This window comes from Monodelphis domestica, chromosome 1 (assembly GCF_027887165.1).
Source record: "Monodelphis domestica isolate mMonDom1 chromosome 1, mMonDom1.pri, whole genome shotgun sequence".
Lineage (NCBI taxonomy): Eukaryota > Metazoa > Chordata > Mammalia > Didelphimorphia > Didelphidae > Monodelphis > Monodelphis domestica.
Window position 1 is genome coordinate 169284088 of NC_077227.1, and position 27404 is coordinate 169311491.

Sequence of the window (27404 nt, forward strand, 5' to 3'; positions counted from 1 at the left end):
AGTGCCCTTGGCACTATCCAAAATCAGCCTGAGAAGGTGGTATCTTAGTCTGGCTAAAGGTACAGGTCTCCCTGGAAGAGAACATAGGTCTAGCAAAAGGACATCAGAACAGAGATTTCCACATACCTTAGAACTCTCCCTTGGAATTCTTATATCGCCTAATCTGGCTATATGAATATCCTCAGCAAAGTACAAAGTAAAGGCAGAACAACCTAAAACCATGCTATATCTCCAGGAGCCTCATATCCTTTATGGATACCAGAGATGGTTCTTGTCCATACAGGTAATATAACATTATCAAGGATGTGTTGGCAAATGGTCAACAACCAGCTCTCCAGGATTAAAAAAAAAAAAAAATATATATATATATATATATATGCCCATGACATACTTTTAAATTTAATCTACATCAATAACATATTCCCTATCACTTTGTTAAACCTAAAGGATCAACAAAATAAATGAATCAAGCTCTGCTTTGTAGCCTTTGTTGATTTCAGGTGTATAAATACACTAAAAATATAATCATTGGTTCTGCTAGTTGAGTTTACTTTTCTAGGAATTGATCAGGAATCAGGATTGATTCTTCTTAAATTCTTAGGTAGTTTTATTCAAATCATCAATGTCTGATAACTAGGGAAACTAGCTGTAGTCCCTATCCCACATAATGCATTAGCAATTCCTAAAGCATGTAGACATGGCTTCAAAGAAAGAAAGATTCTGTCTCAGATTAAGTTAATATCTCTTAAATGGATCTATAATCTCCTTGTTGTGGGTATTGAGTCAACAAGCTTTAGAAAGATATTTCCTACAATACCTGCAATCCATATAAGATTATAGAACTAGAAGGGACCTCAGAGGCCATTTTGTCCCATACCTACATTTTACAAATGAATAAACTGAAGCCCAAGAAAGTAAAATGACTTAAAATAAGATTATTGTTCGGTCATATCTTACTCTTCATGACCCTATTTGGGGTTTCTTGGCAAAGAATGGTTTGCCATTTCATCTCCATTTTATAGATGAGAAAACTGAGGCAAAGAAGGTTAAGGTTACCCATAGTTACACAGCTAGGGAGCATCTTGGGCCAGATTTGAACTCAAAAAGATCAGTCTTTCTGATTTCAGGTTCAACTCTCTATCCATTGTGCTTCCTAGCTGCCCTAAAAATACAATCATAGGTAGCAAATACCAGAAGTGAGATTTGAACTTGGGTGATCCTCTGACTCCAGAGTTGGAACTCTTTCCACTGTACAATGCTTGTCAGTGTCTACAAGCAGTTTACTACATGGGGTCACTGAATTTGTGAGAGGACTTCTTTGATTTCTCTTGACACTGAAAATACCATTCCCTCTCTCTATGTGACTAACCTATATTATTTTTCAATCACACATTCCTTTGATAACATGCTTTATTCTAATTCCTCATGGTTCTCTATTTAGTATTTAGGGCAGCTTGCTGTCAGTTATCATATGTCCATACCCTCTGAATAAAAATTATTTTTAATTTTAGGAAACTCTGGTATCTGATGACTTACAACTAACTCTTCAACAATTCTGGTAAAATGTCAGTATTAGAAATATGGATCTTTGTTTTAGGGAGAAGCCTATGATCATGAAAAGAGTGTTGCAGTCTTGTAAGGAAATCTAGACTTCTCTTGTATTTTAAAATTTATTTTCCATTTTCAATGTCTTTCCCAAAAAGATAGATAGATAGATAGATAGATAGATAGATAGATAGATAGATAGATAGATTGATTGATAGATAGATAGATAGTGGATAGATGCTGGACCTGAAGTCAGGAAGACTCATCTTCCTGAGTTCAAATCTTGCCTATATATACAGTATTGATTCTAAGATGGAAGGTAAGAGTGTTTAAAAAAAGGGAAAAAAATTAGTAGAAATTGTTTCTTTGCTAGGAAGACCTCCATGAACTGATGCAGAGTGAAATAAGCAGAACCAAGAGAACATTCTACACAGTAACAATATTGTGGAATGATCAAATGTGATACATTTTGCTACTAACAGCAATACAATGAACCAGAACAATTCTGAGGGACTTATGAAGAAGAATGTTATACACCTCCAGAGAAAGAACTGTGGGAGTAGGAATACAGAGGAAACCATATGATCACCTGTTTATTTGAGTATATGATTTTGGGTTTTTAAGATAATTCACTTATAAAAATGAACAATATGGAAATGTAGTTTTTTTAATTTTTTAATTTTTTTTTTATTTTTAAACCCTTACCTTCCATCTTGGAATCAATACTGGGTATTGGTTCTAAGAGAAGAGCAGTAAGTGTTAAGTGACTTGCTCAGGGTCACACAGCTAGGAAGTGTCTGGGGTCAAATTTGAACCCAGGACCTCCCATCTCTGGGCCTGACTCTCAATCCACTGAGCCACCCAGATGCCCCCTGTAAATGTATTTTGCATGATAATACATGTATAACCCAGATTAAATTGCTTGCCAGCTCTGGAAGAGGGGAGGGAAGAAGGGAAGGAGACAATTTGGACCATATAATTTCAAAGAACTTATGTGGAAATTTGTTGTTAAAATAAAAATAATTCTTTAAAAGTTTTTTAAAAGAAAGTTGCCTTTTTGCCTATTAAGTCAACCTTGTCATTTTGGACCAAGAAAAATTGAAAAGTGGGTGTTGATGCCACATAGTGCTCTACTGCAGAGTAGAAAATAAGTATTTGTGATTTTGGATTAATACTTCAATGAATCTGAGAGTTCATCCATGTTGGCTCTCCCTCTAGTGGTGTAGAAAGCAGCCTATTCACATCTTCTCACAATATTCAAATTTTGTCCTCATTCTCCAATAAAGCTTCTACTGTGAGATCCATCCAAAGTCTTGGAAGTCTTGTTCTAGAACCCTGGATATTACTGGTTACCAGTACAGCCCACAGACTTCTTTTGTTAGCCTTCATTCTTATTGCACAACAAGGCAACTTCCATTTCTGGTCATGAATTTCTTTGCTGATATCTTCTATGTAATTTTTGAGGCAGCTAGGTAACTGAGTGGATAGAAAGCCAGGCCTGGAGACGAAGGTCCTAGCTGTGTGACCCTAGGCAAGCCACTTAACATCAATCGCCCACTCTTCTGCCTTGGAACTAATACTCATCATCAACTATAAAACAAAAGGAAAGAGGTTTTTAAAAAGCCATTCATTTTTGACAATATCTGTAGCCCTATTTACATATGCCACTACATTCCATCCAACCAGTCAGTCTATCAACAAATATTTATTAAGCATTTCCAGGCACTGTGCTAGGTAGTGGAGATACAAAAATAAAACAAAACAAAAAAACAACAACAGTGCCTGCCCTCTAGGAACTTAAATTTTATTGGGAGAAAATGGCCTGTGTATATATGTAGTAGAGGAGTATAAGAAAATCTCTGACTTGCTGGACTGAGCCATCTCTCATGGAAGTGGACATGCTTTTGCTGGACCTGTGCTCTGGCCCATTGGTAAAGGTCATGGACCTTACTGGATCCCATAGAAAGGAGTTAGAGGGCATGTCTAGCTCCATGAGAGATGCCCCAATCCAACAAATCAGGGACTCGCCTGAACACTTATCCAACATAAGTAAGTAAATACAGGATTCTGTAAGATAAAAACAGAATCCACAAGAGCAACTTCTAAGATAATTATTAGAGTTCAGAGTGTTGATCTGGCTTCTCAGAATCCTTTTACAACAAATTATCTTGTACAATAAATGCTTTCTCCTGCCTATGTAACACTTTATAAGGAAACATTGGCTGATGTTTGTAATGCACATTTCATTTGCAAATTCCCAGTGAAAATTAAACAGTCTGAGAGGAGTGGAAGGCTCTTTTGTTCTAGAAAAAAAAAATCCCTTCCAAATCCTCTTATTTCTCCCCAGTTTAAACATTTCAAACACCCACTAAAAACCAAATGGTACACATGAGAAGATCTGGGAACTGAGATAAGGAAAAAAGTGGGAGGCTCGTCAGAGTGCTTCTTTTTCATTGCTAAGGTATTGTCATTTCAGAGACCAGAAGACTATCTTTGATTCACTTTGGCCTCACTAACAGGGGAAAACCAAAAAGTGCTTTCTTCCAGTATTCTTATTTACATGCGGTTGTATGTGTATACATATATGGGAAAGAAAGGAAGGGAGAGAAGAAGAAGGAAGGAATAATTGTTGTTGTTTTGTCATTTAATCATTTTTAGTCACATTCAACTCGTTGTGACCCCTTTTGGGCTTTTCTTGGTAAAGAATCTGGAATGGTTTGCCATTTCCTTCTCCAGCTCATTTTACAGATGAGGAAACCAAGGGAGAAAAGGTTAAGTAATTGCCCAGGGTCACATAGCTAGTATGGGTGTCTGAGGCCATATTTAAGATTAGGTCTTCCTGACACCAGTCCTGGTACACAGTACTGCCTAACTGTCATTGCTAACATTTATATAGCATTTACTATGTACCAGGCACTGGGCTAAGCACTTTACAATTATTATCTCATTTGATCCTTACAACAACTCTGGGACATAATTGTTATTACTATCCTCATTCTACAGATGAAGAATTTGAGGTAACTAGAAGTGAAATGACTTGCCCAGAATCTCACATCTAGTAAGAGTCTAAGAAAAAATTTGAACTCTGGTATTCCTGGCCATTCTTTGGGTCCCACAGCTTAGAAGTGTTTGAGGCCATATTTGAACTCAGGACCTCCTGTCTCTAGGCTTGGCTTTCAATCTACTGAGCTGCCCAGCTGCCCCTTCGATGAGTCTTTCTAACTGTGTGTCCAGCCTTCTATCCATTGCACCACCTAGCTGCCCCCCAAACAGCGAGCTACAATGTAGATATTTTAAATTTCTGCATATATAGTATAAAAAATTATTCTATATTTTTTGTTATATTTGTACATGACAATTGCAATCTTGATGGTTTTTTAATGAAAAAAATCTATTTTTCTATATTGTATGTAAAGTATTTTGTTTATTCCTACATACTTGTACCAGAGCAATCTTCACATTTTCATCATCACATTTTCAAGTTATTGCCTTCCTACTCAAGAATCTATAATGGTTTCCTACTGGCTGCTGTGTCAACTGAAAGCATAAAGTCTAAAAAACAGAGAATCCTATTTAACTTCCAAATTCTAGTCATAAGCAATCTCTAACAATTAGGTTTCTTTCATGAAATACCATAGAAATTATACCATAGATGACATTGCCTTTGAAAATCTATGTATAAATATGTTTTGCATGATTTCACATGTATAATTGATAAAGAATTTCTTGCATTCTCAATAGGTTGGGGAGGAGTGGAGGGAGAAAGAAAATTTATAACTCAACTTTTAAAAAAATAAATGTCTAAACAAAGTCAAGGTGTGGCTTTTTTCCTTTCACAATGTCTCCTTAAAAAAAAATCAGATCATATTTTGGAGACTGGTCAGATTGGAAGGTGGAGAAAGGTCTGCAAGATTCTAATGTGTTCCTACCCCCCACCCCCATAGGTGAAGGGGAAGAATATATGAATATACATGTCATCTCCAGAGAAAAGGCATTTATTCAAATAAGTAAATTCAGTTCAGTTCAAGAAACATTCATTGAGAGCTTGCTATGTGCAAGGTGATGAACCAGAACATGATATAAAGACAAAGAAGAAATAGTTCCTGCCCTAAACAAGCTTACATTCTTTTGAAAGAAGAGATACAACTTAAATTTTGATCACTAATATAAAATAATGTCAACAGTGAAGTATTAACTAGGGAAAACCAAGAAGGGCCTTTATGAAAGAAGTAGTACCATGGCCATGCTTTGAAGGCAGCAAGATGGTGCAGTGGATAGAGTGCTGAGCCTGAAGTTAGGAAGAGTCATCTTTTTTCATTCAAATCTGACCTCAGACACTTGCTAGCTGGGTGACCTTGGGAAAGTCACTTAACCCTGTTTGCCTCAGTTTCCTCATCTATAAAATGAACTGGGGAAGAAAATGGCAAACTATTCCAGTATTTTTGCCAAGAAAACTCTAAAAGGAGACATAAAGAGTGGAATATGACTGAAATGACTGAATAGCAGCAAAATATTCTAAAAGACAGAGGTGAGGAGGGGATACTTTCCAGACCTGGAAGATAGCCTGTACAAAAATATGGAGGGGGGTAGTGAAATATTATATAGAAAGAGCTGGCAGACCAGTCTAATTGGAATGGAAAGTACATGAAAGAAAGTAAAATTTTATAAAATGGAGAGGCAGATGGGAGCCATATAGTAGAGGGTTTTGAAAACCTATTCTCTGCAATATTTACCAAAAAAATTGTTTTTTATAGTAAGTCTAAAAATATGTCATTATTGGTCTTCTGAAAATAAGCTCTGAACTAGAATTGTATGAATCCCAAAGATGTTCTTCAAAAGCAATCATCTCTTTCACAAGTTGTAGTTCACAAATGTCATTGTTAGGATACTCATCCATGCTGAGGGGTCATTTATAAATGTCCGGTTATAATAAGAATACTTTGCTTTTCACTAGATTGCTCTAAGTCTCTAATAGATCCATTTTACTTCTACTGTGCCTTTCGAAAACTCAGTCATATTTTGATTTATATCAGTTGATTTGGGATTAAAAACAAGAACCTTTCCCAAATGAGTGCAATATTTTCCCTAAAATCAATCAATCACTACATATTTGTGCACCCACTATGTGCCTAGCACTGTATTCAGCAGAAAGAGAATCCAGTTGAGAGAGTGGTTATGTGCTAAGCAGTTGAGAGAAATAAAGTTACATAAGAACAGGTATGACTGGCCCCAAAAGCCAAGTAGAGGAGCAATAAGCATAAGGAGTCGGTTTAGGATTGTGAGCAAGGCCATGGCATGATGGAAGAGGTATAGTGACTGAACCTCAGTTCAAATCCTACCACTGCCACTTGTGTGATCTGGGATGAGATGTTTATCTTCTCTGGTCTCAATTTCCTCACCCATAATACGAGGAAGATAAACTGGATGATCTCTAAGGTTCCTTCTGACTCTGTGTTAAATAACTCTCTCTCTATATATATATATATATATCCTGCGATGTATGGCTTATTCAGTTAGAACTATCACCCCTGTTGTGAGGACTTGCTTAGCCTTTCTCAGAGCTGCTCTTCCACCTTTGGTTTCTACCTTTTACCCAACTCACACCTGTGGCTCCAAGAATCGGTAGCAAGTTCAGTGGCCACATCCCAGGAAACCATCTCAGCAGGTAGGCTAAACCAGGTTGATACTAACAAACATGCCACAAACCCATTGTGGAGTTAGGGGGTATCTATCCCAAGTATGTGAAGATTTCGCCTCATAAAAAGGATGGTTGAGAACAATTTGTTCCGAAGCCCATGAAGATGGCTCGAGAAAGCATTGTGAAACACTTAAGAGTTTGGTCAGACATCAAAGATGCCAAGATTGTCCCCAGCCATCAGCAGTCATTCTACTTTTGTCTTTCCACTGAAGTTTGAAGACTGGAAAAGAGGGGGAAACCAAAGACTTTGTGCAATTCAGCTTCACTTAAATCTAAGTCATGCTAGAGTCAAGACATTAGCCCGTGATACCATTGGTCCTCTGTGATAGAGACATGAAAAGAGAGAGGTTTTGAAGGACAAACCAAGATGCAAGAACCAAGGCTGGGGACCTGTCTGTCAATCAAGAAGAAGGTTCCAAACGAAATGTTCCCAGGAGGAAAGGCAGTTGAACCTGGTTGAAGGTCCCTTGTGGGGCTGGTTTGGCTTTGGGCTCTCTGACCAAAGGAGAAACCTCTGCTCTCTCCCTGGTGTGGACTGACCAAGAAAGGACAGAGAAACCTCCGCTCTGACCAAAGGAGGCAAGCCTAGCTGTAGGAGGAAGAAACTGAACTGATATTTGTAGCTTTTGTCCCAGTTGAAGGACCCTTGGGGGGGGGGGGGGGCTTCTGAAATTAGGCTGAGAGACCTTGGTGGCTTTGTGAAGAAGAAAGAAGATTTTAAACAGTTGTCCTCCATCTCTCTAACTATCCCTCTGAGTCACAATTGTGACAAGACTGACAATTTCCATAATCTTCATAACCCTTCCTTGTAGGACTAGGGGCACCCTCATCCCATTCATCACCCCAATTCCCCATCCTGTTTGTTTCCAATAAACCCCTTACCTGAGAAAGGGGGTGGGGAGGAGCCAAAGGCTTCAAGAAGTGGGTGGTTAAGAGAGGGAGTGAGGGAGGAGGAGGTTAGGAAATAGATTGATCCATTAGCCTCACATAGGGACCAGTAGGCAGACCCCAGAGCATTCCCCTGTGGCAGCATCTTTCAGCACCTCTCTATCTCTATAGTACTATCTCCATTGCAAATAGGCAGGTGTGTCCCCATCATTGCAAATAGGCAGGTGTGTCCCCATACTTGTAGCAGCTCTCTCTAGTCTCAAGCTATATACCAGTCACAACAGCAAGAAATAGTGTCACAGATTAACATTTCCATTTCACCTCTTCAAAAACAGAAAACAAATAATAGCATTTATTATCCTATGATTCTATAAAGTGGTACTTTGGCAGGTTTAGCCTGGTAGGAGTATACAGAAATCATCAAGGACTTCCGGTTAAGATGGCGGCTTAGAGAAAGCTAAAGCTCAGATCTCCTGAAAACCCTTCCCGACCGATCTCAAACGATAAGCTCCTAAGGCGCCGAAATTCAAAACGATCAACAGCACAGACCCTGGGAACCCTCCTCCTGGACCTGGACCCGGATCAAAAGGTACGGCTCCCCTTAAAAGCCAGAACCCGAGATCCCTCGGACCTCAGGGGTAGGAGCGCAGAGTCCAAGGCTCCCGGAAGCCGCAGCCCAGCCGGGCTCAGAGAGCAGAACCCTCAGGGCCTTCTACAGTCCCGGTGAAAGTTACTGCCTGGGGCTTCCGCTGCAGAGAGCTGGGCGAAACAACAGCAACCCTCAGGGCGGGCAAGACAGCCTCACGGGCTGGATCCTGCTATCCAAGTCTCAGTGAAAGTCCTCGCCCTCGGAGCTTGGGCTAGCTGCAGCCCATCCCCCCGCAGGCCGACGAAACAGCCTCACGGCCAGCGATTCTGAAGGCAACTTCCGGAAAGCGAGCCGGGGGGAGAGTGTGGCCTCGTGGTCCGACCCTTCCATTCCAGTTCCAGTGAGGCATATTCAGTTTAACCCAGGGAAAGCTCATAGAACCATCTGCCCAGGACTAAAGCCTCTGAACACCAGACAGAGACAAGAAAAACTAATCCTCCACATTCAGAAATGGCAAACTCCACAGAACCACAGAAGCCCCAAAATACCAAGAAAAATAAGAAGAAAGGGGCGACTTTGGACACATTCTATGGAGCCAAAATACAAAATACAGAGCAGACAGAAGATAATATAAAAGAAAATGCTCCAAAACCTTCCAAAGGAAATGGAAACTCTCCACAAACCTATGAAGAATTTGAATCAGAAATGACCAAAAAGATGGAAGCCTTCTGGGAGGAAAAGTTGGAAATAATGCAAAAGAAATTCACGCATCTACAAAACCAGTTTGACCAAACTGTAAAAGAAAACCAGGCTTTAAAGGCCAGAATCAGGCAGCTGGAAGACAACGATCGTGTAAAAGAGCAAGAATCAATAAAGCAAAGCCAAAATACCAAGAAATTAGAAGAGAACATAAAATATCTCACCGACAAGGTGATAGACCTGGAAAATAGGGGGAGAAGGGATAATTTAAGAATAATTGGACTCCCAGAAAAGCCAGAAATAAACACCAAACTGGACATGGTGATACAAGATATAATCAAAGAAAATTGCCCAGAGATTCTAGAACAAGGGGGCAATACAGCCACTGACAGAGCTCACAGAACACCTTCTACACTAAACCCCCAAAAGACAACTCCCAGGAATGTAATTGCCAAATTCCAAAGCTATCAAACAAAAGAAAAAATCCTACAGGAAGCCAGAAAAAGACAATTTAGATATAAAGGAATGCCAATCAGGGTCACCCAAGACCTTGCAAGTTCTACTCTGAATGATCGTAAGGCATGGAACATGATCTTCAGAAAGGCAAGAGAGCTGGGTCTCCAACCAAGAATCAGCTACCCAGCAAAACTGACTATATACTTCCAAGGGAAAGTATGGGCATTCAACAAAATAGAAGACTTCCAACTTTTTGCAAAGAAAAGACCAGAGCTCTGTGGAAAGTTTGATACCGAAAATCAAAGAGCAAGGAATACCTGAAAAGGTAAATATTAAGGAAAGGGGAAAATGTTATCTTCTTCTTTTACTCAAACTCTCTTCTATAAGGACTACATTTATATCAACCTATGTATACTAACATGTGGGGAAAATGTAATGTATAAATAGGGGGTAAAGAAAGACCAAATAGAATAATCATTCTCACACAAAGATTCACATGGGAAGGGGAGGGGAAGAAAACTCCTATAAGAAGGAGAGGAAGAGAGGGGGGGGGGGTACTTAAACCTCAATCTCAGGGAAATCAGCTCTGAGAGGGAAAAACATCCAGATCCATTGGGATCTTGAATTCTATCTTACCCAACAAGGGTAAGGAGAAGGGAAAACCAAGGGGGGGAGGGGGAGAGGGAGAACAAAAAGGGAGGGAAAGAGAGGGGGGAGGGGGAGGGAACAAAAAGGGAGGGACTAAAAAGGGAAACATCAAGGGAGGGGACAAGGGGGACTGTTTCAAAGTAAATCACTGGACTAAAAGGTAGAGCCGAAGAAGAAAAGGTTAGAATTAGGGAAGGCAATCAAAATGCCAGGGAGTCCACAAATGACAATCATAACTTTGAACGTGAATGGGATGAACTCACCCATAAAACGTAGACGAATAGCAGAATGGATTAGAATCCAAAACCCTACCATATGTTGTCTTCAAGAAACACACATGAGGCGGGTTGACACCCACAAGGTCAGAATTAAAGGATGGAGTAAGACCTTCTGGGCTTCAACTGATAGAAAGAAGGCAGGAGTGGTAATCATGATATCTGATAAAGCCAATGCAAAAATAGACCTGATCAAAAGGGATAGGGAAGGTAATTATATTTTGTTAAAAGGGACTATAGACAATGAGGAAATATCATTAATCAATATGTATGCACCAAATAATATAGCACCCAAATTTCTAATGGAGAAACTAGGAGAATTGAAGGAAGAAATAGACAATAAAACCATACTAGTGGGAGACTTAAACCAACCATTATCAAATTTAGATAAATCAAATCAAAAAATAAATAAGAAAGAGGTAAAAGAAGTGAATGAAATCTTAGAAAAATTAGAATTAATAGACATATGGAGAAAAATAAATAGGGATAAAAAGGAATACACCTTCTTCTCAGCACCACATGGCACATTCACAAAAATTGACCATACATTAGGTCACAGAAACATAGCACACAAATGCAGAAAAGCAGAAATAATGAATGCAGCCTTCTCAGATCACAAGGCAATAAAAATAATGATTAGTAATGGTACATGGAAAACCAAATCTAAAACCAATTGGAAATTAAACAATATGATACTCCAAAACCGTTTAGTTAAAGAAGAAATCATAGAAACAATTAATAATTTCATCGAGGAAAATGACAATGGCGAAACATCCTTTCAAACCTTTTGGGATGCAGCCAAAGCGGTAATCAGAGGTAAATTCATATCCCTGAATGCTTATATTAACAAACAAGGGAGAGCAGAGATCAATCAATTGGAAATGCAAATGAAAAAACTGGAAAGCGATCAAATTAAAAACCCCCAGCAGAAAACCAAATTAGAAATCCTAAAAATTAAGGGAGAAATTAATAAAATCGAAAGTGATAGAACTATTGATTTAATAAATGAGACAAGAAGCTGGTACTTTGAAAAAACAAACAAAATAGACAAGGTACTGGTCAATCTAGTTAAAAAAAGGAAGGAAGAAAAGCAAATTCACAGCATTAAAGATGAAAAGGGGGACAGCACCTCCAATGAGGAGGAAATTAAGGCAATCATTAGAAATTACTTTGCCCAATTATATGGCAATAAATACACCAATTTAGGAGAAATGGATGAATATATACAAAAATACAAACTGCCTAGACTAACAGAAGAGGAAATAGAATTCCTAAATAATCCCATATCAGAAATTGAAATCCAACAAGCCATCAAAGAACTTCCTAAGAAAAAGTCCCCAGGGCCTGATGGATTCACCTGTGAAATTTATCAAACATTCAGAGAACAGTTAATCCCAATACTATACAAACTATTTGACATAATAAGCAAAGAGGGAGTTCTACCAAACTCCTTTTACGACACAAACATGGTACTGATTCCAAAACCAGGCAGGTCAAAAACAGAGAAAGAAAACTATAGGCCAATCTCCCTAATGAATATAGATGCAAAAATCTTAAATAGGATACTAGCAAAAAGACTCCAGCAAGTGATCAGAAGGATCATTCACCATGATCAAGTAGGATTCATACCAGGGATGCAGGGCTGGTTCAACATTAGGAAAACCATCCACATAATTGACCACATCAACAAGCAAACTAGCAAGAATCACATGATTATTTCAATAGATGCAGAAAAAGCCTTTGATAAAATACAACACCCATTCCTATTAAAAACACTAGAAAGCATAGGAATAGAAGGGTCATTCCTAAAAATGATAAACAGTATATATCTAAAACCAACAGCTAATATCATCTGCAATGGGGATAAACTAGATGCATTCCCAATAAGATCAGGAGTGAAACAAGGATGCCCATTATCACCTCTACTATTTGACATTGTACTAGAAACACTAGCAGTAGCAATTAGAGAAGATAAAGGAATTGAAGGCATCAAAATAGGCAAGGAGGAGACCAAGTTATCACTCTTTGCGGATGACATGATGGTCTACTTAAAGAATCCTAGAGATTCAACCAAAAAGCTAATTGAAATAATCAACAACTTTAGCAAAGTTGCAGGATACAAAATAAACCCACATAAATCATCAGCTTTTCTATATATCTCCAACACAGCTCAGCAGCAAGAACTAGAAAGAGAAATCCCATTCAAAATCACCTTAGACAAAATAAAATACCTAGGAATCTACCTCCCAAGACAAACACAGGAACTATATGAACACAACTACAAAACACTCGCCACACAACTAAAACTAGACTTGAACAAATGGAAAAACATTAACTGCTCATGGATAGGACGAGCCAATATAATAAAAATGACCATCCTACCCAAACTTATTTATCTATTTAGTGCCATACCCACTGAACTACCAAAATACTTCTTCACTGATTTAGAAAAAACCATAACAAAGTTCATTTGGAAGAACAAAAGATCAAGGATATCCAGGGAAATAATGAAAAAAAACACATATGATGGGGGCCTTGCAGTCCCTGACCTAAAACTATATTACAAAGCAGCAGTCATCAAAACAATTTGGTACTGGCTAAGAAACAGAAAGGAAGATCAGTGGAATAGACTGGGGGAAAGCGACCTCAGCAAGACAGTATACGATAAACCCAAAGATCCCAGCTTTTGGGACAAAAATCCACTATTCGATAAAAACTGCTGGGAAAATTGGAAGACAGTGTGGGAGAGACTAGGAATAGATCAACACCTCACACCCTACACCAAGATAAATTCAAAATGGGTGAGTGACTTAAACATAAAGAAGGAAACCATAAGTAAATTGGGTAAACACAGAATAGTATACATGTCAGACCTTTGGGAGGGGAAAGGCTTTAAAACCAAGCAAGATATAGAAAGAATCACAAAATGTAAAATAAATAATTTTGACTACATCAAACTAAAAAGCTTTTGTACAAACAAAACCAATATAACTAAAATCAGAAGGGAAACAACAAATTGGGAAAAAATCTTCATAGAAACCTCTGACAAAGGTTTAATTACTCATATTTATAATGAGCTAAATCAATTGTACAAAAAATCAAGCCATTCTCCAATTGATAAATGGGCAAGGGAAATGGATAGGCAGTTCTCAGATAAAGAAATCAAAACTATTAACAAGCACATGAAGAAGTGTTCTACATCTCTTATAATCAGAGAGATGCAAATCAAAACAACTCTGAGGTATCACCTCACACCTAGCAGATTGGCTAACATAACAGCAAAGGAAAGTAATGAATGCTGGAGGGGGTGTGGCAAAATAGGGACATTAATTCATTGCTGGTGGAGCTGTGAACTGATCCAACCATTCTGGAGGGCAATTTGGAACTATGCCCAAAGGGTGCTAAAAGAATATCTACCCTTTGACCCAGCCATAGCACTGCTGGGTCTGTACCCCAAAGAGATAATGGACACAAAGACTTGTACAAAAATATTCATAGCTGCGCTCTTTGTGGTGGCCCAAAACTGGAAAATGAGGGGATGCCCATCAATTGGGGAATGGCTGAACAAACTGTGGTATATGTTGGTGATGGAGTACTATTGTGCTAAAAGGAATAATAAAGTGGAGAAGTTCCATGGAGACTGGAACAACCTCCAGGAAGTGATGCAGAGCGAGAGGAGCAGAACCAGGAGAACATTGTACACAGAGACTAATACACTGTGGTATAATCGAACGTAATGGACTTCTCCATTAGTGGCGGTGTAATGTCCCTGAACAACTTACAGGGATCCAGGAGGAAAAAACACCATTCATAAGCAAAGGACAAACTATGGGAGTGGAAACACTGAGAAAAAGCAACTGCCTGAATACAGAGGTTGAGGGGACATGACAGAGGATAGACTCTAAATGAACACTCTAATGCAAATACTATCAACAAAGCAATGGGTTCAAATCAAGAAAACATCTAATGCCCAGTGGACTTACGCGTTGGCTATGGGGGGTGGGGGGGGGAGGAAAAGAAAATGATCTATGTCTTTAACGAATAATGCTTGGAAATGATCAAATAAAATATATTTTAAAAAAAAAATAAAAAAAAAAGAAATCATCAAAACAAGTCCTTCTGAGAATGTAAAGCTCTCTCTAGGAGACCACAAACATTGTGTCCAAAGAACACAAGATAAATGTAACACTTGGAGAAAAGTAATGAGATTCACAATGGTGAGGTAAGTACATGGACATATGCTAGTCTGTGATGAAAGAGATACGGATTGTTAGATGAGGAACAACTTTCCTGAAAACCTGTACAAACAGATATAATCCGAAGTTATCGTTTTTAGTTAGATAGAAAAATAAAATTTTAGTCTATGTTCCAAATCTCTTATTACTAAAAAATCTCAAAAGCAAAGATTTTATATATTCTAATATTTATCCCAAGGCCACTGCTCTCTGAGATACCTGCTGGCACCCAGTTTAAAACATTTATTGGTTAGTTAGCTTTTTTTCTACATGAAATTTGGATCTTAAAATGGTAACCTTGAATCTTTATCTTATGTCTCATCTCTATTCTGATAAATATTCATTTTAAGTTTTGGAACATCATTATCAACATCATGACTAGAATTTATATACCTCTAAGGTTTGCAGAATGTTTTACAAATTTTCTCTCAATTGATCCTTACAACAGTTTTGGAAAGTAAATGCTATTATGCACATTTTACAAGTGAGGAAACTGAGGCAAATAGAGGTTAAGTGCATTGTCCAGGGTTAAAACAGCTAGTAAGTAGCTGAGGCTGAATTTGAATTCAGGTCCTCCTGACTTTAAGTTCAATATACCAACTACCTGCTATCATATCAATGATCTAATTGATAAAAGAATACTTAAAATTATATATAGACATATAAATGTCATTATGTGCATGACACTGTGTGATTGATTCATTACTGGAAATACAAAGAAGCATAAGACTTAATTCTCTCTGGATTCAAGGAGCTTACAGTCTACTTGGGAAGACTGGACATAGATGATAAAGTTAGCATTTTCCTTGATGCAGTTTTCTTCTTCCCATCCATAACATGAAGAAGCTTTGTCTAACTGAAGACAAAGCTGCCCCAAAGACTTGACTGAGCCCTGGTTCCCTGACATAGACTCCTAGTTATCTAAGGGCATAAAAAATCCTAATCATCAATTCTGAGGGACTTATAACAAAGGATGCTATCCACTTCCAGAGAAAGAACTGTTGGGATCGGAACACCCATGAAACATGCTATTTTTCACAGTTTATTTCGGTTTAGCTTTGGGGGTTTTGGTTTTATTATATGTGATTATTCACTTACAAAAATGAAAAATATGGAAATGTGTTTTACATGATAATACATAGGACAGATTGAATTTGCTTGCTGGGAGGGGGAAGGGAAGGAAGGGAGAGAGAATTTGGATCATATAACTTCAGAAAACGTATGTGGAAATTTTTTATGTTATTATTATTATTATTATGTTATTATATTATATTATAATTTGTAATTGATAGATTAAGTAAATTAAAAAAAATAAGTCCTGATCATAAGAAGTCAAGGTCTCTAAGACTTGATGGATTTCTAAAGACCATGCAAGTCACAATATCATTGACCCTATCCTGCCCCAGTGGCCTAAGTGCCACTGTCTCCTTGTTGCTATTAAGATAAATCAAGCCCCTTTTATTTACTGTTTAATGACTCATTTTTGTTCTATCATAGAACCTAAACTAAGAGATTGCTGGTATTAAAACTGCCTCTAGCAACACGTAGATATAAGGAGATAGAAAGTGAATCAATCATGTGGCAAGAGAAAGGTCTACCTGAGGGATGGTCCACATGCCATGTCGTTACCCATGTAGTGTCGTCGAACTGAAGGCCCTCATGAAAAATTACAATGATAAGAATTCTATAGAATAAAGAATGGATGAAAACTTTGAAGGAAAGGAAGGAATTGGGGAAGGATTTTTGGAATAGTTATAGGAATCCACTGAAGTGACAATAGGATAAATGTCAAATGAGTATAGAATTGGAGCTATAGAAGTTCAGAGTGAATACATGGGGATTGAGGTAGTCAGGAAAAGAAAAGGTGGACCATGTGTAGAATTGAGGTCATCTGTGACAGGAGAGGGGGCACATTCCAGACGAAGTAAGTAGCATAAACAAACGTAAAAATTGTTCAGAGGAAATTAGATTATTGTGGCTAGGGTAGAGGTTTTGAATAAGGAAAAATTGGCAAGAAACCTAGAAAGGTAGGTAGGGGGCAGATTATGGAGGATTACAAATGCAAGTTTACATTGAAGTAAAAACAGCATCCTTGAAGGTTTTGGAGTGTTTGGGAGGGATATGATCACTGTGTTTCTGGAAATTCAAATTCTTTTCCCGTGGTTTAAAAGTTTTACCATTGAACATTAATATAACATATTAAACTTGCTCAGTAATCATTCACATTTAAATGAATTTTTTCAGTGCATAGCTATCTTAGTGATTTTTTAGTTATTTCATCTAGGTTCTCATCATATGTCCTCTGTCGACTTTTAAAAAATAACCCTTACCTTCTGACTTAAAATCAATACTAAATATTGTTCTGAGGCAAGTGATAAGGCTAGGCAATTGGAATTGTGACTTGCCTAAAGTATCTGAGACCAGATGCAAACCCAGGACCTCTTGTCTCCAAGCTTGGTTCTCTATCCACTGAACTACACATCTGCTTCTGTCCATTATTTCTTACTCACTTTTCCTCTTTTGCGAAAACTATAGCACATTATTCTGGTTCCCTTTTTATCATTTTGAATTTTTTCATGTCTTTATAGATTTCTTTGCTTTTCTTATAACTTTGTATTAGTGGTGTTATTTTCTTACATTAGTGCACTACAATTTATTTAACTATTCTCCTATTGTTATATATTTAGGTTGTTTTCAGATTTCTTTTGATGATTATCTATAATTTGTCACTGACAATCTTTTAACAGATAAATCTAACAGCTTTCTGTTTGGTTGGCTTTTTTATAGGATCTTTAGGATGTAATCCAAAAATGGATTCTGGGTCAAAGGATATGGTTACATATAATGAAATTCTGGAAACTTTACAAAACCATTTCCTTAAAAATAAAATAATTCTGCCCACCCAAACAAACTTTTACTCTTGCTTATAGCTCTTAGTAACTTTGACTGAAGCAAAAGTGAGACAGCTTTCAACTGAAGTTTTTATGTGGCCATAATTAAAGAAGAAAAAAGGGAAAAAGAAGGAAGGAAGGAAGGAAGGAAGGAAGGAAGGAAGGAAGGAAGGAAGGAAGGAAGGAAGGAAGGAAGGAAGGAAGGAAGGAAGGAAGGAAGGAAGGAAGGAAGGAAGGAAGGAAGGAAGGAAGGAAGGAAGGAAGGAAGGAAGGAAGAAAGGAAGAAAGGAAGGGAGGGAGGGAGGGAGGGAGAGAGGAAAGAAAGAAAGAAAGAAAGAAAGAAAGAAAGAAAGAAAGAAAGAAAGAAAGAAAGAAAGAAAGAAAGAAAGAAAGAAAGAAAGAAAGAAAGAAAGAAAGAAAGAAAGAAAGAAAGAAAGAAAGAAAGAAAGAAAGAAAGAGAAAGAAAGAAAAAGAAAGAGAGAGAGAGAGAGAGAGAGAGAGAGAGAGAGAGAGAGAGAGAGAGAGAGAGAGAGAGAGAGAGAGAGAGAGAGAGAGAGAGAGAGAGAAGGGAGGGTTGGAGGGAGGGAAGGAAGAAATTCCAACATGTACTTGTCAAAACTGTGTTCTATCCAATTATGGAATTTCAAGGACTAGGCTTAGAGTTACAATAAGAATCTTCATAGAATCATAGCCATAGAACTTAGTCCAACTCTCTCATTTTACAGTTGAAGAAACTAGGGCCCAGAGAAATGAAATGACTTGCCCAAGGTCACATAGGTAGTGAATGATTGATATGGGATTAGAATCCAAGAAATAAGATTCTTGGTCCAGGTCTCTTTTCTATTCTGCCTCTCTTCAACATTTCATTGCCATAGATACTAAAATCAGTTCTTAAGCAGGTACTAAACTTCATGACTAGTTCCCTACTCAGAATTTTTTCTCAGATACTCTGATTCAATTTCTCCAAGAGGTAGAGAATAACCAACTCTAATAAGAATAATTCCTTTTCCTTGGCCCACTTTACCCTTCCTAATAAAAGAGAGGTATCAGTGATACTTCATTGCCAAACTAGGCTATTTCTCACTGTCTTCACTAAAAGTGAACTGGACAATTGGCCTAGTCACTCTGTGCTGGTGGAGATTCTACTATTATTTTTTTCATTTTATTCTTTGTATTTGGAACCATACTTGAAGTTTTGGGGGAAGCAATTCTGACCATTGAATATTCATGAACAGTTCAGGAGAACAGGCCATCTTTGCTCAAAATAGGTAAATTTTGTTTGGGAGAAAATAATAATTGAATGTTTAAAAAATGAAAAGAAAATACTACTTAATATGTGTTATTCATTATCTACTTGAGAGATGTTGTTTGATCACTTTTTTCCTAAACAAATTCTACTTTGTAAACCATAAAGTATCATAAGAATATTAATTATTATTCTAGTGATATGCAAGACAGGCTCCATTTCATTAGCTCTTATGGTTCTTTTTGTACTTGCTCAAAAATCAGAATAAAACTAATTTTAGGCAAAAAAGTGAAAAGGACATTATCCGATGATTCCTTATATGAAATCAACTGGATTAATTGTCATATCCATGCCTGGGAACTCAACCTAACCTATTGCTTATTTCTTAATGAATTAACTCTAATATTTTATTCTTGTTGAATAAGGTGAATAGGGGGCAAATTATGAAGGATTCCAAATGTCAGGCTACATTTAAGTAACCATATGTAATGGGGAGACCATGAAAATTTTGGAGTATGGGAGGAATGTGCTCATTGTGTTTGGGGAAATTCAAATATTTTTTAGGTTTTGTTAAAAGCTTAACCTTTGGTGGCAGCTAGGTAGCTCAGTGGATTGAGAGCCACGCCTAGAGATGGGAGGTCCTAGGTTCAAAAATCTGGCCTCAGACACTTCCCAGCTGTGTGACCCTGGGAAAGTCACTTAACCTCCATTTCCCAGCCCTTACTGCTCTTCTGCCTTAGAACCAATACACAGTATTGATTCCAAGATGGAAGGTAAGAGTTTTTATAAGAAAAAAAAAAGAAGACGCTTAACCTTGTCTATTAATATTACTGATTAAATCTGCTTACTAACTATTGTAACTTGTCTTTGGGTTAAATGTTTTAGAATGACTTTTACTGGAAAAATCTCTGGCCTGGGCCTATTTTTAGGAAAGGTAATCGAGTAGCAGAGCATAGGGTAGGTTAGAAGGAGAGTGTTGTTTTTGTTTACATTATTGTACTTGTATATTTTTTTGGTTCTTCTTACTTTGACCTACAAAAACCCATATGGTTCTTTCCATGTTTCTCTGAATTCCTCGTATTTGTTGTTTCTCAATGGTGCAATAATGACATATTATGGTTAATTGTGGTAATGTTCCATTAACCATTTCCTAACCAACATGGAGCCACTTTAAAATGACCTTTAAAGCAACTGCTTGACTACAGGAGTGGAGGGGATATGACTGAGGAGAGACTCTAAATGAACACTCTAATGCAAATACCAACAACACGGAAATGGGTTCGAGTCAAGAACACATGTGATACCCAGTGGAATCATGCGTGGGCTATGGGAGAGGTGGGGGGGGGGGGAGGGAAGAAAAGAAAATGATCTTTGTTTCCAATGAATAATGTTTGGAAATGACCAAATAAAAATTAAAAATAGAAATAAAAATAAAAAATAGAAAAAATAAACAAAAAAATAAAAAATAAAATAAAATGACCTTTAACTGGACTACAACATTCAATTAGAAAACCAGTTTCTTGACTGAGCAAATATATCTTGGATAAACACTGGTAATAGACAAGGTGAAGAACAAGCTGGTTTGCTTTTGGGAAATTATGCAATGGTTCCAATAATCCCAAATTGTTCCCTGACGCCTCACAAAATCTTATTTTTTAAAACACTAATATTTTCCAGATGATACTGTATAGTTCTGAATTAAGAACCAACATTGCTAGTGACTGAAAGTATTGAGATGCATAATGGGCATAAGTAGACTACAACAGGTTAGCAACAATGGCTATAACAAATGGGACATCATCTTATGTAAGATTGGAAAAGTAGGTGGTTTACTCATATAGTTAGAGCTAGTGAAAGTGTATGAATAGCCCACATGCTAAACTGAGATTCACAAAGTACTTTTAAAAAAATCTAGAAGAAAGTCTCCAATGCTTTGGGTAGATCATCTATGAGGAATTTAGGGGAGGACATAGATAATAATAACAAAGAGTAAGAGTAAATGGATATAGAGCAATTAGGTGGCTCAATGGAAAGAGAGAGAAAGGAAGTCCTGGATCCAAATCTGACCTCAGACACTTTCTAACTGTGTGACCCTGGGCAAGTCACTTAACCCCAACTACCTAGCCTTTACCACTCTTCTGCCTTGGAACCAGTACAAAGTATTCATTCTAAGATGAAAGGTAAGGATTTTTTTTTAAAGGAGAGAGGGGGTGGAGAGAGAGAGAAAGAGAGAAGGAGAGGGGTGGGGGGAGGGAAATGGATGGTCTGTTCTGCACCATTGTGAATATCCACACTGATGGAATCAAAGATTGATGGAATTACTGAAATATGAAATATTTGTCTTCATTGCTAATTTGTTGGTGTTTCTTGTGAATATTACATTTAAAATATTTTTATGTAAGAATTCTTACTCATACTTCAAGACCCAAATCAAATCCTACATGATCCCATAAGACCTTCTCTAACAATTCCAGTCCACAGTGATCTCTCCCTTTCCTGATCTTCTATAGCACTTTCATTTCATGGGAAAGTGGAATGACATTCATTGGAAATGTTCTGCTCCCTTGTGTTGAATGTGCTTTTCTAGTCTGCAACTGGCATTGGTTGGCAATAGTCCATTAACCACATTGGTGAAAAGGAGCCTTTTTGATGGGCTTTGGAGTTAAAACTAGAGTACATACAAAAGGAAATAGGAACAAGATCTTCTGAGCTTTCTGACTCAAGCTAGTCCCTTGGTTAGCTTAGGTTCAATATTGGAACAAGATGCTCAGAGGTCACTCAAATGTTCACAAAAGGAGATTTGTTTAGCTATTGCAGGGGAAGAATATTGAACAAGGATGGGCACTGAGGACACCTTGAGTTGATTCAGCTGTGTAAAGCTCCCATGCCTGAGCTGCCTATTGTGATCTCCCAGTCAAGCCTCAGAACATACACGGAGCTCCTAGGGGTCATTTTGTACTCAAGGAAAGAAGAAGGGATATTGACCGCCTGAACATTTAGTCCCCTGAGCTCACCAAATCTCCAGGATGTTCTCAAAGCCTTTAAAGGAAAAACAAAACTAACTTCATGAGGCCAAGATTTCGAATATTGTTGCTCCTACTTTGGGCTAGTCTCTTGTCCCTGGCTCTTTCCAGTCTAACTGGCTTTGCCTTTTGAATGTGCCCCAATGCTGACTTCAAAGCCAATCAGAAAGGCTCCTCTTCGCCATATGGTCTGAGGAACAGAAACAGTCATAGAAAATCGTTGCCTGTCCCAAACTAGGGATTGGATGACTTCTCTTCTATATCTTCATGCCTTTCTGGAAGCAGTCTCAACAGTCTCTTCCACATGAGGATTTCCCTTCATTACATATGTATAGAATTCTTATCTACCCATTTAAAGAACAAACACTTTGAAGAAAGGGACTGTCACATGTTTTCTGCATTACAGTAAGACAAAATAACTGCTTCTAGAATTGAATTATATAATTTAATGTTCCAAAAGCTGGAAGAGACAATATATGATAGTGCAACTCCAAGGCTAAAACTTACTATTGTGTAGCAGAGCAGTGACCTCTCTCACAATTCTTTATCCATTTGAAACCATTTTAAGAAAATTTGATCTGTGAAGGTCCTCTCAGATTGCACGCTGGTCCAAAAGGCAAGAGAAGGTGGTGCTGGCATCTGGGGACATTCCCAGCCAGCACTAGGAGAAAATAAAGAAGATGGAAAACTGTTTACTCTGAGTAATTTTAGTTTTGGAAATATACCAATGACAGCTTGAGAACATTGGGCAGATTTACCGCATTGCTGCCGCCAGCTCTGCCAATTTGGAGATTAAGCAATGCTGTTCAACTGTCTCTTGGCTCTGAAATGAAGCAAGGGAGGACACCTGCAGGCACAGTGAGAGAGGAAGTTCAAGAAGGAAAGGTGTAGAAAATGGCTCATATCTAACACTTTGGGCTGATTATTTATCCCTGCCGAGGCCCTAGGTTTTGCCCTCTGCCTCTCTCAATTAATTCAATCCAATCCATGATGGGAACACACTAAGCTCAACTCTCCACTAGATACTTTAATGTTTAGTCATTTTTCATTTGTGTCTGACTTTTTGTGACCTCATTTGGGGTTTTCTTGGCAAAGATGTTGAAGTAGCTTGTCATTTCTTTCTGTAGCTCATTTGACAGATGAGGAAACTGAGGCCAATGACTGTAAGGGCTAGGCAATTGGGGTTAAGTGACTTGTCCGGGGTAATACAACTAATGAGAAAAGTGAGTTACTGCCTCCATGTAGATATGAAATGACCATAGTCAGGTAGCTAAAAGTCATCTACAGCAAAATGTATTGCCTCTGAGTAAAGTTAATTTGGATAACAATGAAAAGTGAATGGAGGAAGGGTGAGATAGCTAGGTGGCTCAGTGGATTGAGAGCCAGGTTTAGAGACAGAAAGTCCTTAATTCAAATCTGGCCACAGACACTTCCTAGATATGTGACCCTGAGCAAGTCACTTAACATCCACTGCCTAGCCTTACCATTCTTCTACCTTAGAACCAAAACACAGTATTGCTTCTAAGATAGAAGGTAAGGGTTTTAAGTTTTTTTTTAAGTAGATAAAGTGACAGTTAGCACAGTAGATAAAGCACCAGCTCTGGAATTGGGAGGTCCTGGGTTTAAATCTAGCCTCAGACACTTCCTAGTTATATGGCCCTGGGCAAGTCATTTAACCCCAATTGCCTAGTCCTTACAGTTCTTCTGGCTTAGAGTCAATATTTAGTGTCTGAAGACAGAAGGTAGGGTTTAAAAAAGGAAAAGCGTATGGAGCAAATGGACCTGAAGTAATTTTTGTTTCTTGAAATGGTCCTTGATCTCCAAAACTTTGAGGAGATAAGTAGTCTGTTGTTACTCATATACTTTTAAAAAATTATTGGCAGGTTTTGCTTTTATATTACAAACATTTATAGATTACTTTGACTTAGTGACAGACCCCATGTAACAAAGTAATACAATTAATTAAGACTATTAATTCAGTATTGAAATAAAATAGATAATCTGTGTGACACTATTTCTTGTTGCTGCATGTATGTACTCTGGCTGACTAGAGAGAGCTGCTAGTATGGGGGCACACCTGAGGGTACCTAGTTACAATGGGGATAGGTGTACTTTGAGTGACACTGAGAGATACTGCTGCAGATATAGGGATGCTACCACAGAGGAATGCTCTGGGGTTTGCCTATTGATCCCTATTTGATGACTAATGGATCAATCTATTTCCTAATCTCCTCCTACCCTCTTCCTCCCTCACTCCCTCCCTTAACCACCTGCTTCTTGAAGCCTTTTGGCTTCCTTCCTCTCCCCTGAGTGGACTATAAAATACTCTTGTATTTCTCAGGTAAGCAGTTTATTGGGATAACAGGATAAGGAAACTAAGGAAAGAGAGATGAGGGTTTCCCTAATCTAGAATAAGAATTTAGGAAGGTTATGGAAATATTCAATCTTGTCACAATTGTGACTCAGAGGGACAGTTAGAGAGATGGAGGACAACAGTTAAAATCTTCTTTCTTCTTCACAAAGCCACCAAGGTCTTTCAGCCTAATTTCAGAAGCCCCCCCCTCAAGGGTCCTTCAGCTTGGGACAGAAGCTAGTAAGATCAGTTCTGCTTCTTCTCTCTACAGCTAGGCTTGCCTCCTGTCTTGGTCAGTCACCCCCCCAGAAAGAGAGAGAGAATCAGATGTCCCACTTTCTCCCCTGGTCAGCTTCAACTCCCAGAACCAGAGAATCAGTTCCTCCATTGGTCAGAGCCAAAAAGCCCAGTCAGCCCCCCAAGGGTCCTTCAGCCAGGTTCAACTGCCTCTCCTCCTGGGAACATTCTGTTTGGAACCTTCTTCTTAATTGACAGACAGGTCCCCAGCCTTGTTTCTTGCATCTTGACTTGTCCTGCAGAACCTCTCTCTCTTCAAGTCTCTATCACAATACCTCATTTGAAAATACATGCAATGCTTCATATCTATAGCATCTCCATTCTATTTAAAAATGAAACTAAACTAAAAGAAATCTAACTTCTGTCCCTCCCACCCTCCACTCTGGGAAAAAAATTAAAAAGCAAAACTATTTTTTCTTGTAATATGCAAAATTGGGGCATCTAGGTGACTGGTAGATAGAGAGACAGGCTTAGAGACAGGACATCCTGACTTCAAATAAGGCCTTAGATACTTCCTCACTATGTGACCCTGGGCAAGTTACTTAACCCCCATTGTCCAGCCCTTACCAATTGTCTGCCTTAGAACCAATACTAAGATATTAAAAGTTTAAAATAAAAACCAAAACAAACAAATAGGAAAAGTCAAACAAAAAGTATTTCCTCTATGAAAGTATACAAGAATATATTTTTCATTCTGTATCTATCCTCAGTCCATCATCTGTTACAGATTGCTATTGTTCAGTACTGTCTGATTTTTCATGCCCCATTTGGAGTTTTCTTGGCAAAAATATTGGACTGGTTTGCATTTCCTTCTCTAGTTCATTTACAAATGAGGAAACTGAGGCAAACAGGATTAAATGAGTTATCCAGGGTCACATAGCTAATAAGTGTCTGAGGCCAGATTTGAACTCAGGAAGATGTCTTCCTGACTCCATGCCTGGCATTCTATCCACTGTACATCTAGCTACCCTTCAGATAGTGTTTTTCATTATATCAATCCTTTGGAATCATGAATGATTACCATATTGATCATAGTTCTGAGAAATAACAGAGAAAAGATCCAAGTAGGATAGTCTTAGAACCAATAGCATGACAGCAATCCTATTAATTAATGTTTCTCATTGACAATAGGTCTGAACTAAGGACTAATCTGTTTGTTCCTTTTTAATACATTGATGGGTCTTGGACAGGTAGATCCATTCACTCTATTGCTCTTTTTAAAAAAAATCCTTACTTTCTTTCTTAGAATCAATTCTAAATATCAGTTCCAAGCTAGAAAAGCGGTAAGAGTTAGGCAATGAGGGTTAAGGGACTCACCCAAGGTCACACAATTGGGAAGTATTCAGTGTCACATTTGAACCCAAGACCTCCCATCTCATTCTGTGGTTCTTAAATCACAATCAGACTCCATCCTAAAGAAAAAATGAGAAGGCATTAATAGAATAGAAATAGGAAAAGAGGAAGCATACCTCCTTTTCTAGCATGATATAAAAGAATTCATAGGATAAATTTACTTCACAGCAAATGAATTTAACTTGATATTGGGGGAAATGTAGAAATAATGTATGTGTCATCAACAATTTTTTTTCAGCACTTAGTTTATTAGCAGGGGGAAATGGTGAGATTTCCTAGGGAATGAAACTGTTATAAATAGATATTCAGTTCAAGTAGATACAGAGAGTAACTTAGTTTCATAATAGTACATATTTAGAGTATACAATTTTGCATAATTTATCAGAGAGAACTTTTAAGAATCCTGGATAAATAGATTCTCTTTGTGACAAATTATGCAAAATTGTATACACTAAAGGCATTTATTGAAGTTATTCCTCTACAATGAAAAAATAGAGAGAGGTAGACTAAATGATGAAAGGCAGTTAGGTGAATTTTACAAAGGCAGAATGATGAGACCCTAAGTGTTTATTAATGGTTCCATGTCAACTCAAAGGAGATCTGGGAAGGACATTAGAGATCATTGGAAATCCAACTATTTTATAGATGAGGACCCTGAGACCCAAAGAAGCCAAATTGCACCTCCAAGGTCACATAAAGATGACTCAATCAGTATTTACCAAACATTTACTAATGGCCAGCATCCTACTAGGCGCTTAGGACACAAAACCAACACTAGTCCCTGCCCTAGTGGACAGCATGACAGGGAAGGAGGGGAAGAGAAATACAAATAATAGAGACAAAGATATCTCTAGTGGATTGCCAAAGAAATCTATAATAAGCTTTATTCTATTCAACGTTTTATCAACGCTTTAGGTAAGAGCATAGATGGCATGCTTGTCAAATTTTCCAGTAGTACAAACTTGGGAAGGATAGCTAACTCATTGGATATAATAATGAATTCAAAAATATTTCAAAAAGGACTCAATAATTGGAAAGATATTTAATGCTTATACTTGGGCTGACCTAATATTATAATGATTTCTGTACTTTCCCAATTAATCTATAGGCCTAACTATATGCTAATCAAAATGCCAATGATATAAATAATATAATTAGACCAAAAAATTACAAAACACATAGAAAGAACAAAAGATCAAGAATATCAA

General features: G+C 37.8%; 1 long non-coding RNA gene across 1 annotated transcript in view; it reads right to left on the reverse strand.

The window, feature by feature from the left end:
* Positions 1–1152: 1152 nt before the first annotated feature.
* Positions 1153–27404, reverse strand: part of LOC103099395 (uncharacterized) — a 57863-nt gene continuing 31611 nt past the window's right edge. Inside the window, exons 2-3 of the long non-coding RNA XR_008914684.1 lie at positions 26161–26255; positions 1153–3135 (exon numbers count right to left, since the gene is read on the reverse strand). This is a non-coding gene — a long non-coding RNA (uncharacterized LOC103099395). The remainder of the gene's footprint in view (positions 3136–26160; positions 26256–27404) is intronic.